The 15,840-nt window shown below is 37.9% G+C and overlaps 1 protein-coding gene and 1 long non-coding RNA gene across 2 annotated transcripts in view; one reads left to right on the top strand and one right to left on the bottom strand.

Moving 5' to 3' along the window:
• The window catches only part of LOC119652452 (protein serrate), a 168,388-nt gene that overhangs the window by 64,022 nt on the left and 88,526 nt on the right, over positions 1 to 15,840 (top strand). The window lies entirely within an intron of this gene.
• LOC119652453 lies at positions 5,878 to 7,054 on the bottom strand. Its single transcript, XR_005249546.1, has 2 exons — positions 6,162 to 7,054; positions 5,878 to 6,108 (listed from the first exon to the last, which is right to left on the bottom strand). It is a non-coding gene; the product is annotated as an uncharacterized LOC119652453 (long non-coding RNA).

The raw sequence follows: 15,840 nt of genomic DNA, 5'->3' as shown, positions 1-15,840 counted from the left end.
TGTATATGTATCCATTCTGCCAAGCATAAGTACATCTGAAAACCAACAAAAACTATTTAAGATAATGTTAATAGAGGAATGTAAGCCAAAAGAGGTTAAAGCTGTTGTGGCTGGGCAAGATGAACAATCATCTTATGCTGATGGAGACGAAAGACCGTTATGATATGGTCTCCTCTTCGATATTCCACCATAAGCACAGTTTCCACTGGGAATATTCAAAAGCCACAAAAAAAATATTCTAAATGAACGAAATGTGTTTTAAGATCTTTTAACTTTTCTGGGTCCATTCTATAGAGCATTATATCGTGTGCACACACGACGTATAAATTGATATAACAAGCTTTCTTTTTCAAGAGCGTTGGAATAAAGTATCATTCGGATTTACTTGAGGAATCCATCCGGAATGCCAAAATTAGTTTAACATCTGAAAGCACTTTTTGTGTGTGAGCAGTCATATTGCGGCGAAGATGAAGTAGAAGTAATTACGAATAGAATTCTTTTAGCGGATACTTTTGGAGAAATGACTCAATGATAGGCCGGAAGTGGAGTTTCTGTCGAATATAAATGTAGAGCATGTTTAATTAAACTCTCAGGTGAGTTTCACACTCAAACAAGCCTTGGTGTCAGAAGTTGACCTTAATAGGAATATTTTCGTGTATACCATGAAATGTTTTACTGGTGGAACTGGTGGAATATCGATGTCAGTGACTGCAAACTCCACTTCACCAAATTCATGGTAAGAAATGGCCAGGAAAAACCCGATAACTTTCGTAGTTTTTTTGAAACTGTGTAGACGCATATTCGGTTCTTAATATTATACAACACAGAAAGTTTAGTTTATGATATCAATCTATGCTATTCTGTACGTGTTCTTAGCTTTCGAATACATGTAACTATTACTCCCTCAGATCTATTAAAATAACGCCAAATATGCTTAAGACGATAATAAAATATTATCCCAACTTCTATCTCTATTTGTTCATGAAATTTAGCTTATTAAGTTGGCTCTGCCCTCAACTAAACCTTGATGAACTCCTGTATCTCCTCGTATATAGGCTTAGAGTCCATACTATTGGAACAAGCCAACTAGACACCTTTGCGCGTAATCACCTTGAATTTCTCACTAATATGCTATTCTCAGCCATTGGACTACCAATCGGTACTAGATACATTGGAAAGTTGCATACAGCACTCACCAAGGACGTCTAGATCGACCTCCTTTAAATGGACTATTTTGGATTCTTTGATTAAAATAATCAAATCAAATTCAGAACATTATCACTGTGCGATGACGATAAAAGTGTCCTCCTCCACCTTGTCATTTCAAGACCTCAATTATACTTAAATGGTGGGAATCTCCAGTTAAATGGATTCCACTGAGTGTGCATATAATCTACCATGGATCCTCCCTCCGTCGTTTGCCGCTCCACGAGCGGTTAAGCCGCTATTTTTAAACTCAGGTAACATTTCGTAGCTTCCATTATCAGTGAAGTTTCCGCTTCTGTGCGGGGTAGACTAGGAGCTTAAATAATTAACGCACATTCTACATTCACAATTCTGGCTAGCACTTCTCAATATTCGTTAATTTCCAAATATGGCATAATTTTGCCTTTTTGGCTCTCTATCAATCCAAATGAACCCTATTATTCACTACTAAAATAGCGGCCATCGTTTAGATTCACCAATAGCGAATGTATGGTAGATAGTCAGTTTCGCTAGCAAAATTCGCAGACCTTTTCCCTTTAAACCTCCCGGATTCATTCCACGCTGTGCAGTGGAGATTTTAATAGTGTTCCCAAAGATGTTTACTATTTGTTTGTTCGTCCTGAGACTCCACGTCGCGTAGACGATTGCCTCTCTCTCTCAAGCTTTCCCTACCTATATTTTAAATGGTGGCCTTAAATAGGTTGATCGACGAGGTCGATGCGGGTAAATTATCTATGAAATACGGAGGTGGTGCCATTTCTGTTCTTAATGCAAACATGTGTGATTGCACTTAACATAAATTTTGGGTATGAAGTATCATGTCACTTAAATACTGGGTTGATCGACACATACGGAGTGACCCAACATGGAATTGTAGGAAAACGTCCTGTAAGTTTGCGTCTATCGCAAAAATTACCGAAAAAATTAATAATATCAATTGTTGCATTGCACTTATCGTTTTGCATGAATATTGTTGTATATCTACCGGACTTATCCTTCTCCCATCGCAGTTTACCATATGCCTACCGGACTGATTTTAGTACACTGTCTAACAGTAGTCTCGTTTTCAGCGAACAGAACGCAACGGCTATCAGGAAGTGCTACCTAGTCCACCTTTATTTCCTGAAATTCCACTAACGTGTGCAGCGATAACAAATAGAAGATAAAACCCAGTAGACACTGCTCTGCTGACACAGTCTGCCTAGTGAATATGCCCAGCTATTGCGGAAGAGTAGAAATCTGTCCGAGTTGTTAAAGAAGCTTCGCGGAGGATAGATAACCTAAATTGAAGAAGGCGACATCACCCTACGATTCACACTCAGGAGTCATACCAAACCGACGGTTTGCAGGGCACGTCACAATAAGTTGAGAGGCTGAAGTCGTCGCCATTGACACAATGGCCAAGAATGTTAAGCGGAGCGGTATTGAAACTGCCATTTTCGCTAGAATTAACGCGAAAACAATTACCACCCCGATTTACTCCATCTCACAGTGATGAGCCAAGAAAGTTAAGCGGGCATTCCTATTGGAACTGCCATTTTCAACAAGATTAAAGGGAGACAATTACCATCCCGCTCTGCTCCACGACGTGGATGTTCCTTATAATGGTGCGCTGGTGTTATCTCCGCCCAAATTTCATTCTGCCATCTTACTTCAATTCCGTGTTCGAACGGCCAGATTTTTGGAAAAGATGTTCGTTTGCCAGCCAAAAACCATCCCGGTGGAACTTTTAAGACTGTGCGCCAGATCTTGTTTCAAAGTAGCGTGGATCTTGTGGCACAGCACGAATGCAGGCTGTGATAGTGTGATAATGTCTGTGCTAAATTATGGCCATGGTTTAATATAGTGTTCCCTGCGAGCAGCGTTGCGAACTCGTACAGCAACCAATTGTCAAACCTGAGCATCTGGGACTTGACACGTCGTTGACTCGAGCTGGACAGAAAATTTTGACGAATTGTGGGAAATTGCCCAACAATATGTTGGGCCCAACCATTGGGCTCATTGAAACGCTTCGACGGCTTCTCTTACCAGTTGCCTAAAACACCATATTCCTAATGGAGACTATGTCATGTCATTCACCCACACGCGAATGTAACACAGCGTAGCACAAGGTCTCAAGTCTAATCAACACTTTAGCCACCGTTAGCTGTTTGTCTGCGGATTTCGTAAATAAAATCATCGTAGGCGGTGGGGAACAAGTGAAGATTGATCTCAGCACTACTGAGGGAATAAACCACTCCACCGCACGCCTGTTTCAACTGCCATCATGTTTCCTAATAGCACAAGTCTATAATCCTCATCCCGTCTTTAACACAAAACTTGTATCTTGGTGCTCATTTTGTATGAACGGGACCGACATCTGATTTATTTGCATCTTCGTCTAATTTAGTGGAAAATGCCATTGACGAAAATCAACACGTCCAACCAGCAAATAAGGTTCCATGCTGCCATTAACATCTTCTCGTCTTTTGAAACTGAGCACTTAAGACATATCTAGCTCCTCTGTTCGGAGATTGACAGGATATTATCAATGGTTATTTTCGGGGAGTAGCAAATCGCCTGGTTTTCGCCGGATACCTTTGGGATGAAACCTGGTAAGGCGCGTCTTTGGCATTACCCACGCTAAGGTGTTAGAGTCACTATGAGGGAGACTTATCCACTGCGTTAGATCGAGGGAATCTTTAGTCGTCTCCTGATAGTTAGATTTATCACTGCATTCTAGTAAATCCCTGTGGATAATGGACCAAAAAGCAACTGCCTTAACAGTTCCAACACAATGGCTCTATACGGAGTGCACACCAAACCATGTAAAGGTGGCCACATGAGCTCACCACATCATCATGAAATTTAAATATTAAGCTGTAGAGGTGTTCCGCGATAATATGCCAACTCACGGATAGGGCATAGCCCACATAAATAATACTTACTTTACCGTCGAAGCAAAAGATTAACTAAATAACTAATTTCGCTTATTAGAATCAAGTCGATGTCTAGACCCGATTTACTTGGAAACGACTAAACTAATTGTCATTAAATTTGGTGAGAAAGTGTGGTCTATGAATCTCTTTACATATGCAAAGGGTGCCATTTTGTGTTGAGTTTGAGGGAGCTCCCCATATATGTGAAAGGGGGTGTAAATTATTTTTTAATAGAATCTGGTCGTATGGGGTATCAAATGTGGCTCAGTTAGTACTTTTCGAAACTGATGATATTTTTGATACTGGTTGAAATATAGGGGAGTGAAGGCTCAAAATGTATGCCCCAAAAACAGGACCCATCCCCAGAACCTCACAACCTATCCAACCGAAAAATCACAAATCCCATTCCGATATCTCCTTAAATAAAGTTAGTAATACCATATTACCATATTTTAGAAATTTTCCCGAAAACCCCACTTAAGTCCATCCTATAAGTAATAATATAGTGCATAATTTTGGAAATTTTGACAAAAATCCAACTATTATTAACAAAGTTATAGAAGGGTTAAGTTGTGTATTTCATGTGAATTTGTGGCACTCTAAGTGAACTCATATGAACGGTGGAGTTCCAGTTTGGAAATACATATGCGTATCGAGGAATATTTTGAATTATAGGTATACGCGGATGGGAAAAGGGGAATACGGAATTCCTCAGAAAACCTTTATACGTCTAGCTTCGGGTGTTCCAACTTGTTTAATTTTTCGGTTTGCTTTACCATTGTGGTTGATAATAGTAACCTTGGATGTCTATTTTATACATCCAGAATTCTATGGACATTCATCATCATCATCATCAACGCAACAACAACCGGCATCCGGTCTAGGTCTGCCCCCCCTAAGGAACCCCAGAAATCCCGGTTTTGCGCCGAGGTCCCGTAATTCGATATGAACATTACAAAGATCAAATGTTAATTAGAAATTTGAAAAATTTTAAATAGAAGAAATAATTCTTGAAGTCTAATAAGCCCGTAGAGGTTTTCGTGTCAAATAATACTTTTCATTCTGAACCCAGATTTTCAACAGAATTTGCAGCCGGTTCTTAGGTTTTCTCTTTTGCTGAACAGCTTGAATTTAATTTGGCAATTTAAAAAAATGTTGAGAGGGTTGAAATACACATTTAAAACCATGATTACTGTCCTTAAATAGAATGGAATATTTCGGGAAATCAACACAATAATATTCTGGCTACTAAACCAGGTCTCCAGTTCTCGATTAGTAGACTTTTCCACAAAATTTGGGAACCCCAAAGCCAAACGAATAATTTTTCTCATATGGTGATCTTAACATTCTTGTTAATCACACCCCCCGCAGGGTTTCGTGCTTAGACCCTTATTATTCCCTATTATCCATGGATAACTTTTGAAACCCCAACCGTTTTACTAAATATAATCCAATTAGTTTCAGATATTAGAAGATAGTGCTTCCGGAGATTAAGAAACGGATCTCAGAATTACAACATACTTATCGGTCGACCTTACAGAAAACTTTCACGGACTTATTAACTAAAAATAATCATTTCGGTATATATGGGTGTATATTTTTTAGGGTATCAAGTGTACTTTGAAACTGTACCTTCCTCAAACAAGAGATTCAAAATAGATTGATAGAGGTTCCTGCAACGCACCGATCTCTGTATTTACTTTGCTTTATATGAAAAGCAAACTAATATGAAGAACTATGAATTAAACATAAATTACACTGATATAAGTATATATTTATTGCAATAATTTAAAGCCATTATTCCTAATACCGATGGGAAAAACACGTTTCTACTGGAAAATTTTCACATAAACTCCATCGAAATTATTAAAATTCTACAGTACTCCCATTTATCGCATCTTTACGCCAATCTCTCTATCTTTGCTAATAACTCTTCCGAGACTTCAATTTCACCTCAACCACTTCTTGATATGAGCCTTCCTGCCTGAAAGTACCAGCTTATGTGTGCATATGTACATGTTCGTACATTCTACTTACCAAATTGCCGTTTCCATTCCGTGGCTATAGGATGGACGATGGTGAATTTGAATCGACCGTTCTTTCGTCTTCGAAAAGTTGTAGTTGTTTCTGTTTCAGCTAAAACAATGACCTCATGGCAACCGTTCGCGAGAAGATTGATACGTTGGTAGCGTAGAAAGTGCAATAATAACAACTAAGGAAGAGCGGCAACAAGAGCAGAAGTACTATATATAGAGTTTCCCGACATAATGTTAGATGCGATCCATTCGCATTCAGAAGAATCGATAACCGATTCGTAATTATCCACAAAGGAAATGAAAATTGATTTTCCACACTAAAGACCGAAAACATATAGAAGACTGCATGAACTGCTAGTTCGTGTATAGAAGATTTGCTGAACATCTTCCTTATATAGTGGTAGTCATATGTGTTTTCTCTACAGCTATAAGCAGTCAGATACAACAGCTTTGAAAAATATGAACCCTTAAGAAATGCAGCCAGATTTCTATTTTCCATAAGAAATAGCATTTAGATTTCACTGAATTTGGCTCATATATGTATATACCTATACCCTCAAATGGAGCACAGCGCGTCAGCCACGCCTACGTTTCATCGTTCACGGTCCCTCCTGAAATTTGAATGTTTAAAAGGGGTTTTTTAACCATAGCCTAATCAATCATTGCTGATCATTCATCAACTGAAATATTAGGGGGGGACTGTGCCGAAATTAAATAACTGCTTTTCTTCTTCAGAAAGACGAATTAATTTGTCCCAATCAACTAAAACACAATAAAATTTTCAACAAACGCTGGGGACCAATCAAGTTCATGACGCTTGTTTCCAGATAACTGCGTACACAAATCTTTTGCAATATCTCTGATTGAACTGGAAACAACAAAGCTAATGATCTTACCTAACAAAGTTACCTTCGAAACACTCCTTCGGTGAACCTTTTCAACGAATTGTTCCTAAAACAATTGTCGAATTGCAACCATAACTTTTGTGAGTTAATTACGCACAAAATTATGTTGGTGGCGAGGTCAACAATGTGCTGCTCATTCATTTTTACCTAAGATCTTTGCTAAATCAGAGACATGTAGACTAATGATAACTTGTAATTTCCAGGTAAGGTACTTTTCGGCCCACAATCTATGTATATCAGATTTTTTACCTTTTGCAATTACGCTCTGTCATTAAGATACAAATGAGTTTTGAAATCCTTCACATGAAACAATAACTCAAAACGAAAGTCAATACGACGCGACCACTGGGTTTTTCAGAGTAGGTACTTGATGAGTTTCGCTACTGTGGTTTTGGGCTTACGAGTTAAGGGGCTACGAACTTCAGATTGAGAGTTTTTAACACTTTATATAATAATGGATGCTACAGAAATACCGTACATGGTTTTCTTAAAAACATAAAATTCCATTACAAGCAGTTTATGGTTAGATTCAGAAGCAATTTATGAGAGTTAATGGGAGTGTAGAAACTGTTAAACGGCGAGCACGTAATAGACAACGCAACGTCGTAATATCTTAAAACTGAGTGGACATTGTAAAACTTTTTTCGCGAACACAACCATACGCGGCTATCAAACGAAAAATACTGATCAGTGCAAAAGATGCGCGAAAGGTTTCCTTATTTCAGAATTAAAATATACAACCCTCAGTTTGGTTTCAATGCAATAAGAACACCAACAATTTTTTACGAACATTTTTCATGCACTGCCATGCAGGTTCTAAACCACATGAACACAACAAAAAACATTTTTTTCCGCTCCTATTTTTGACCCCGATGAGTCTATCTCTTATTTTCTTGTTAATCTGTCAAGAAAGGAATGGGTTATTTATAGATAAAAGTACAAAGAAAGTTGTTTGCCCCTTTTTCGGAGAACTTTCCAATAGGTAGCAGCCTACGACCCCATTGGAAATTCATTTCATTTTGAAATATCGGGGAAGCTTGTTGAAATAAATGCCGGAGATATAAGGTAACTTAAAGTAATTTTCCTTTACATACAGGACCAAAATTATCCCAAACCATTAAGTTTATCCAATCGCAAGTAAAGTAATATAAATCGCGGAAGAATGTGAATAATCGGAAGAATGTGAATAATCATCTAACGATGGTCCCGAGCGCGAAAAGCCAAGGACAAATTAACTAGAAAGACACCACAAAATAAGCATCAATGTGATATCCGGAGTTTACAACCAATTTTTCTCATAAGCCAACAAAGGAAAGCACATATTATAATTGATCGTTTTGGTCAAACATTTTCTGAGCATGGGTTGTGATAAACCGTGCCTGGTCAATCCATGGTGATCCTTTGAGCCGGCAATAGAATATGGTGATGCTGTCTTGATACCGCCTTCTACACAAAATGTCTAATACAATATCTTGCCTCAACAGAGTTCGGTAAAAAGTTTACATATCAAAAATTAAGCAAACTTTAGATGTTATACAGGTGTACACCGATCTTTTACGATAAGGATATATCTTCAGTAAAAGATGTAATTTAGTTGAACGTGTCGAGAAGACAAAGCTTTTCGAGTGTGTTCGAATTAGGATAGGGGCTATATATAGCCAAAAATTTAAACGCAAATATTTTTTAGAATCGACGTCAATGGGGTTGGGATTATTCTGTTATTGTAAAATGCCTCCAGTAATGCATGATAGAAAATTGGCCCGAAAGTAATAAGAACAACGCAGCTCATCTAGAAGAAGAATTTGTTCACTCAAACGAAACCGTACAGCCGGGCAAGTCGTCTTTCCACCCCGTCGAAAGTATTTGAAAGAGTTCTACTCCAGAAACTATTGCTAATCCTAGAAGGAAGCAACGTGAAACATGATCATAACTTCATATTAGAAAGCAGCACAACATATTCTAATATGTTCACCATTTTGTATCAGAAACAGAAAAAAATATTGCAAAGCAATCTTCCTAGATGTGACACAAATATTCTACAAGATTTTACATACGGGTCGTAACGGCTTGTAACCATAAACTATGTCATATTTAGCGAAACGCAGATTCAAGGTAAAATACCAACTAACTGAACAATAAGATAGAACCAGGAGTTCCTCGGAGAAAGATGTTGGGTCCAATATTTATCTATGCACCGAATTATCGGCTAACAACCGCAATACCTTTGCTGATCGTAATTTTAAGCTCGAACACACACCCAAAACTAGCTTCTTACTACTGAACTGGTATCTGAAAAAAGTAGAAATCGGGGTTCAGATGTGGAGGCTGAAGCCCCACTATGCAAAAAATATATTATCCTAAAGTAAGTCAATAACATGGCTATGCTCCAAAGAAGTGACGTTAAATACCTGACAACATACCTTGATAGAAAATTCAACTGGAAGCGGTACACCGACAACTCAAACCAAAGTTTAGAAATATAATGTAGAGTATTCTATCATTCTCTTTAAACTGTAGGTTGAATGGGGAATTGTAACATTAATTTATGCAAAAACAGGCCTAATTTTGTGATTTTTGAAGGGTCTCCGAAAAAAGTAGGATTGCCATGCCCCTCATAATTTGATGCTGGATCATTCGAAATCAACAAATCAACGTCCTTTCATTAGATGCTCGCTTGCCCCAGGTGACGCTAGGAGTATTTCTCGATATTTCAGTTTTTACTTTGGAGTGAAAAATATCAAATATAACAGAAAATATTAACATATTATATTTGAAAAGCGTTACCTTGTAAATTTCGTACAGAAATTGTGTTCAAAATTTCAAATCGGTTCAAAATCGGTACAGTCATTTTAGAGTTATGAGGGGCACCAACTTTAAAAACGTGAGTTGTGGGAAAAACACCAAAAAAAGTTGGAATGGAACGTTCATAACTGAGTTTCATCAGCTTAGTTCACACTGAATAATTGATGCTTGGTCCATAAAGTATGTTGCTATCATCCATGATGTTTGTAGCACCTTTATGCTCCTGAATACGACGAATTCTACCTTATCATGCCCATTCATGGGCGTTTAGTCCACTACTGATTCTCAGGCTTTGCATGAAGGTTAGTATAGCAAAGAACCTTCATTGAAGATCAATGCTGCCACATAAGCTGCAATCCCAATATGACAGAAGTTCCACTCAAGTGGGTTGGTGAGATTTTCCAAATAAGTTGGTTGGAAAAACCAAAATTATTCCTTTTAAGTCTGTACGCGGTTTATGGTTCCAAATGTATTGTACATTTTGGTAGCAATTTGCTACCTTCACCAGTGGGTTATGCAATCCCACGGTTGAGTCCGTTTTTTGTTGCCCCCCCGAATGATAGACCAAATAATAAAGAAAAAACAATCAAAACTACCAACAAAAAATTACACTACCTTATAATAATAATAATCGTTGGCGCAACAACCCATATTGGATCAGGACTTTGAAGTGTGTTAGAACACTTCATTTAAAACCGTAATGGCACACTACAGTACACTGCAGGAGGTAATGTGGTCATCATTGCGCTCGCCCGAGATTATTACCCTGATTTGACTCAGGTATTCATTCACAGCTGAGTCGACTGGTATCCGACGTCAACTCACGCTACAAATCCCACTGCTACCAGTGAGATTTGAAGCGTTACCTTCCGTATGACCTTATACAAATAAGAAAAAAGTAAATGGAAATCATATAGGGTAGGTATCAATTATTCTAAAGAATTTTTAACCAGATGTGGACGAACTTGTCAAAATATGACATCGAGCTAGTGGGCTCCAGCAGGGAATATACGCTCAAGAACCGGTTACCCACAGAGAAGGGCCGGAAGCAAGACAAACAAAAAAGCGGGATATACCGGATGAAATGTCATAGCTGCCCCAAAATATACATTGGCCAGACAAAACGACTGGTGCATGCTCAAGTCAAAGAGCACCTAGAGAAGGAAGAATTAGCCAAAAGACACAATAGGCAGCATATAAAATTTTGCTAACATTGGAAAGTACCGAATCCCTTAAGTTAAAACCACTAAACCTTTTCACTGTTATATCCAACCAAACGAGATCTTCACCTTGTATCTTTGATCTTGCCAACTTCGACTCACAATCTTGCGCACTGAATCAAATAAATTATGTCAGTTTCACTTTTTCGGTCGTATTTTTTTTAACTACGCCCATTGCCAAAACTTAATTACAGCTTAGATTAAACTTACAATGAAAAAATACAGCTCTCTATTTTTTTTAATAAATTGTTCAAATTTTTCATCCGTTCCATTCATCTTTGGTACCTTCACACGGAGAATATACGGCAAATCATGCGGTGAAGCTTATGATGCGTCCGTTCATTACTCGAGATCACAATCAATCATTCTGAATGTTTGAACGTTTAAATAAAAATAAGAGTTAAGTTTTCCATGATCTTGTGCCTTTTACATAACAGACCTGTTAAAGGTTCGAAATATGTTTTTATGCTAAAAGTTGGCGTTTCCCAGTTGAAGTAGAGATCAGTGGTTGGGAGCCGGTTAGCGGATATTGCAGGGACAAAATACGTTACGCATAGTTGTCTCCACGATATTAGTAATAATTGGTTGAGTGCAATGCTATACGGAGAAATAATCATAGAATCTAATTCACAAAATGGAATAAGTCTTGAATTAGTTACGCACGCGGTCATTATGAAACAAGCAATTATTCTGAAACTTGGACCTTTACTTGCGCTCAATCAGTAATTGAATAAATTGAAGCCTGCTCTCGTCGTGCGTGATTGATATGGACACACAAAGTTTAGACGTTTGTAATGAATGTCTTTCAAAAATCTTAAATGATTTGGTTCAACCGTGCGAAGCCAAGCAAAGAATAATTCACGTATTTGTTAGTTATGTTTTAACGTGTACATATCCGTGGAAATCGCACGAATTTCTTTTTCTTGTCAATTAGGGAATTACTGTAATTAGGAAACATGCATTGATTTCCAACGAAATACACCTATTTTCCTTAAGAGTTTTCAGTGCTCAATTGTTTATCCCTAATTTCGATTCGTGATATCTATCAATTTGTTCACTGATTTTAAAACAAGTTGGAAACCGGAAGATAGGCGATTCAGGAATAAAGTGGTTTTCTTATTAATTTTGGGTGCATGCCAAAAAACATTTCTATCTGTCAAGAACCTTTTAATGTACTTTATGGTGATACATGTCAGAATATTCACTTAAATGTAATACTGTCATTCTTTGATGTCTTAAGATGCAGTAAATTGACAAGAAACAGACGGTGATCTTCTATAACATTGTTAATAAGGAGAGGACTTACACCAAATTTTCCAATATTGTGCCTTATATTATGACCTACATCGTTGCTTTTACAATCATTGGATGAAATTCAAAGGAGTTTATCAGAAAATCAAACCAGAAATGAAATTGCACACACTATTGCAATAGTATAACCGATAATTGAAGGAACACTGAGGTTATGTTTTGTGGTTGGGACAACCCTATTGTATTTAATTGCAGATATCGATATTTCGGGAGGCAGTTACTCTCTTCCTCAGTGCTAACAATTGCCCCCTTCCTCAAAGCTTACAATTGTAAACTCCCGAAATATCGATATCTGCAGTTAAATACAATAGGGTTGTCTCTAATCCAAAAGAAATCTTTTCGTTTCTTTGAAGGAGCAATCGAGTTGGCACAAGCGTGTCGGTTATCGCTGCATCATCCCTTTCATTGAAATTTAGCCTTTGTAGTCGAAAACGATCATTTTAATATTTATTGAGATGTCATGTTTGATCAATTGGACGATTTTTTCTAGTAAACATACATATGCGAATTTTTCAAATGCCCGTCCTCTTCCAAAGAAAGTCTGCGTCCAGAATCTGCTACAATTGTCGGTTACTAGAAACTTTCATTCGTATTTTCTACCTATGTTCAAGTTAATGCAAGGCTTCGATATCGATATTCGCTCTATCACTAGACAATTCAGTGAACAAAGGCTTAACTAAAATCAACGATACATGTTAACATTTGATCACATGCATCCACTTATTGAAGGAGAAAGGAGCAAGAAGTTGTTCTTTAAGACGATCTACTCTTCCTGTCGATCAGTTTCTTTGCTTTTCCCATGTTCCCACATTACTCTCTTGAAAAGCAACATCGATGTAAGATGCAGGGCACTGCCAACGAAGGCGCGATGCGAATTTATAACGTGCTGATAATATAAATCAGAATAGTTGATTCTTTCTGATGTTGATTCTCCTTCTATTTGCAGAAAGGCTGGTTTTAAATGATCAACGGTGGTAGTTAGCTTCTCTACGACTTGTAAAAACGCGATCTGACATCCCTTGAGTTACTTGTACGGGGGTAAAAAGGCTTCTTTCGCTTTGCCTGGCACGAATACTTGCGTGTTGGTGCCCAACGACTTTTAGAATAAACGTCTACAGTGACGAGCCGATGGCATTACGTACAGGCTGCACATACAATTTTAGTGTTTTCTACCAGAAATTGGTGACTGGTCGTTCGATTTGTGGTCTACGAAAAGCACCTCTAAGAGTCCTAATGCCGTCCCGTACATCATCTCTTAAGGATGTTATTTGACAATCCGTGAAACTGGAACGAAACTCAGATTTGAATCCACGGTATATAGTTTTTGTTTTCAGCAACCTATAGCAACGCCCGATCCTGCCGTTCGGAACTGTTGTCTTGGATCACCCTAGCAGCGAACCCTCGGAAAATTTTTGACTTAAAGTGTGATCCCATTTTGGCAGTGATTATCGTGGATGTGCTGAACTACACAATCCAATTTTAACTGGGTCAACAGGTCGCCGATATTGACGTGCATATGCGAAACTCGGTTGATTTTTGCCAGAATATGGTTTGGTGCCAGATGACTGTATTGTAACTTAATACTAGGGTGTGAGCTACCATGCTCTGTTTAAACCGATCTTGCGAATTGCACGTAGGACGTATATATCAATAATTCACTGTATTACTTCCATAAATTAAAAGTTTCTGAAAGTTCAGACTAGTCATCACCCAGTGCTTGCAGCTGTCAATCAAATTTTCAGTTTTTCAGGTGACACCCTCTAGGCAATCGTATAACGTTCACTCGCAATAAGGTATTCGTTGCCGGATACGTAGACCAAGTTGATTGTGAGCTGACTTATAAAGTCCTATTGCCATAGCTGCTGCGAACAAGGCTTATTTCCTCTCTGACAAGTTGTTATGGTCGGAAAATCTGGAACTTGAAGCTCCACCATGAAACAAAAATGTTTGATATTCTTTGTAGACAGATGTAGAGACGCCTTGCAGGTCTTAAAAGTTGTTATTAGATGCTGGCCTTTTTTCTTTGAATTTGATATTAATTCATAGAGAACTATTTACTTGCTAGCCGCCTTTAATTATGAAAGTCTATGGAAATTCATTACTCCCAGGAGACTGCCGATAGGCGATAGTTTCTAATTTCGCAAAATCAGTTGTTACTGTAATATGCTCGCTCTTGAGTTTTGCATCTTTGCTACTAATAGCACACCTGAGGAAGTTAATTCCTTTACTGCCATGATGATGAATAGGAGCAAAGAAAACGGCACTCCTTGTTTGGCTACCAAGTTTCTTCGGAAATCGAAGGTCGCCACTCTATAGTATAGGTTAGATTAAATCTTTGTAAAGTGTGTAAGCTAAGCGTGTGATTTTCTGGAAGAAAGGATTACAATTCACATATAAAATATAAAAAATATAAATATAAATTTTGTGAAAGTCCATCACAGACAGATAATATATATATTAACACATTAACAAACTGAATTGTTGGGCATAGTTAAAAAGAGCAAACTAGTGACTACTACTGTCAGTGATATCAGTGTCACTCCCGGTAACATAATCCAGCGTTTTGGTTTATGTTATTTGCAGCGGGGCATCTAGTCCGCCACAGAAATAATAATCTAGGACCTTTTTCTATTTGGTTTCATAGTTTTCATGGATGGTGCGGCGCCTGAGTTAATTGAGCCAGCCTGTCAATCTTGTTACCCACGGTTCGAATTCTACTTGGTCATGGATGTTTGTCTTCATCTTTGACTATTGTCTCTCTGCTGTAAACTTAGGACTCGCACAGCATTAACTCTGTTCACTGAAAATAAGATTTAATAAAGAATATATATTAATCATCACTGCAAGGCAAACTGAAAACTTCACTCTCCAAAGGAGTGAACAATAGACATCAAATATATAGCGATACTAACATATAATATAGTAATATCGTACCATATGTCTTATAATTGTTTGGATAGGGCATACATCTTATTTGTTATTTACCATTGACTCGACTCGATCTCCGGTTATTGCCTTGATTTGATGGGAAATGGTTGTATTTTCATCTATGCGCACTTTTGAAGTCCTGTTATGACGCTCCCGCTGAAAATTCCTGATGTTCGTCTGATCGTCATCCGAAGAGCAATTGCATGTAGTTGTGATATGGATTTGATAACGAAATTCTCGACTGGATTTCACGGGTCTATTGATATCACCCCATAACTTCTCTTCCATTGACTCAAAGCTTGTGAACGGGACAAAGGCTAAAGAGGAAGAAGGAGATGAAGTCTATAACCATATCCTGACTTTTAGCTTCTTTTATCGTAATTTTGTAGCGGGTATCTGATTGTGGAATATTTGGCTGATTGAAATCGATAAATTTTAACTATGTCGCCTATTAATTGTGTTTAAAATTAACCTAGTTGTTGAAGGACTTGCACAGACCAGAAATCGAATCTCG

The sequence above is a fragment of the Hermetia illucens genome, chromosome 3, assembly GCF_905115235.1.
Source record: "Hermetia illucens chromosome 3, iHerIll2.2.curated.20191125, whole genome shotgun sequence".
Taxonomy (NCBI): Eukaryota; Metazoa; Arthropoda; class Insecta; order Diptera; family Stratiomyidae; genus Hermetia; species Hermetia illucens.
This window is presented reverse-complemented; position numbering and strand designations above follow the sequence as displayed.